Below are 1,819 nucleotides of genomic sequence, written 5' to 3' on the forward strand. Positions count from 1 at the left end.
GGTGCTGCAGGGATGGGTGCTGCGGGGCTGGGTGCTGCAGGGATAGGTGCTGCGGGGCTGGGTGCTGCGGGGCTGGGTGCTGCAGGGGTGCTGCCTCGGGGCCCGTTTTTGGGAAAGTTAGAGCGTGACTGGCTTTGCTGTTTGGGTCCTGGTGTGATGTTCCCTTTCCCGTTTGTGTGTCAGAGGACGGAGCTGGGGTCTCTTTAGTGGTCTTGGCAGTGGTAGCTGGAGAAGTTCATGGAGCAATGTGTGTTCTCCTGCCTTGGCCCTGTGAGCTCCTCCCCAGCCCTGCCTGCACCTGGGGCTGAAATGCCTGGTTATGGTGGTGCCTGTGGACCAGCAGAGCCCTGGGGGGAGGTGTCCAGCTCTGCCAGGGAGTGGTTGCTTCCTAAATGATAACTTTCTCCCTCCACACTTTATAATTAAACAAAGACTGTCCGAGCTCCCTGAGCACGTGGCAGAGCTGAGCTTGGCACATTGTGTGCTCAGGCCCGGCCTATGTGTCCTTCCTGTGGGAAGGGTTGGGAGAGCTGGCTGCTGTGTCCCCTCCCCAGTGCAGGGGTGGCAGGGACACGCTGGGCCTGACTGCCTGCTGTGGGCTGGCTGTGCTGGGGCTGAGAAAGGAAAAGCCATTTTGAGGAGTAAGTTTGAACCTCGGGGGCTCAGGCTTTCATCTGAGGCTCCCAAACAGGCTCCTGAGAAAGAACTGAACACAAAGGCCCTCTGAGGGTCCTGCTGGGGTTTTGAGGGTGCACATAATATGAGGTGGCAGTGCCTGCTCCTGTCTTCCTTGGATCTACAGCCTCATGCTGCCCCGTCTCTGTCCCCAGCCTCTCCTCTGGGTCATCCTCGTGCTGGGAGAGCAGTGTATCCTCTCACACCTCCCTGCACGGATTCCCAAGTGAGATTCACCATTTCTTGGTGAGCTTTGCAGGCTTTTTGTGGCAGCGGTGCTGCTGGCAGTGATTGCTGCTGTTCTGCAGCCTGGCAGGCTGGGGAGGGGGAGCAGACCCTGCAGGGGCTGTGCTGCATCCCAGAGCACCCGGGACCGGCCGCCCGGGCCAGGGGGCAGCCCAGCGAGTCTGGGCAGCTCCCAGGAATTGTTTGCTGGGTCAGGGAGCAGACGTGCAGCAGCAGTGGGATTTCTGCTCACGACTGTAGGGGTTTACGCAGCTTTAGGCTCCCTCTGGTGCCATTCCTCTCCTCCCTTTGTTGAGGTGATGTGTCTGCAGGGGGGGGCAGGATGTGCACCCCGGGGGCTGTGCCTGGGGAGGTGGGTGCTGGACACCTGTTTTCCTTCAGCTTTGGATGTTACCAGGGTTTAGTGCTGCCCTCGGCACCCAGAACATCACATCGCAGCTGGTCTTTGTTTGTCAGAGGTGCTGACAGATGAGCTTAAAGCAGAAATCTCAATTGTTGAAGCAGTTGGAAGCGATGCTGAGCGAGAGAGCCGGGGAGGGGGCGGCAGGGCTGGAGCCTGGGGTCTCTTTGGGGCTGGGGAGAGGGGGTTTGCTTTTGTTTCCCAGCAGGGCCTTAGGTGGGTAGAGCCCTGCTGGCTCTTCAGCCTGCCGAGCTGAGTTACGTGCTCCTGAAATGAGTGTGCTGGTGAAGGGGCAAGTTGCAGCACAGATCCATAGCCCAGCAATGAGGCAGCTTCCTCAGCGCTGTCCCGGGAGCCTCGGGGAGAGCCTGGAAGCTCCTGCTCCCAAAAACAGGCTCCTGGGAGGGCAGGGAAGGGAAGGCAGAGGAGCTGGGTGCAGGGCAGCTCTTCCCACCTCTCGAGCTGTGCCCACCTCTGGAGCTGTGCCCACCTCTCGAG

The 1,819-nt window shown here is 60.1% G+C and overlaps 1 protein-coding gene across 1 annotated transcript in view; it reads left to right on the plus strand.

The window, feature by feature from the left end:
• Positions 1-1,819, plus strand: part of DNMT3B (DNA (cytosine-5-)-methyltransferase 3 beta) — a 16,843-nt gene that overhangs the window by 1,967 nt on the left and 13,057 nt on the right. The window lies entirely within an intron of this gene.

This window comes from Chaetura pelagica, unplaced genomic scaffold (genome assembly GCF_000747805.2).
Source record: "Chaetura pelagica isolate M959 unplaced genomic scaffold, ChaPel_1.0 scaffold493, whole genome shotgun sequence".
NCBI lineage: Eukaryota > Metazoa > Chordata > Aves > Apodiformes > Apodidae > Chaetura > Chaetura pelagica.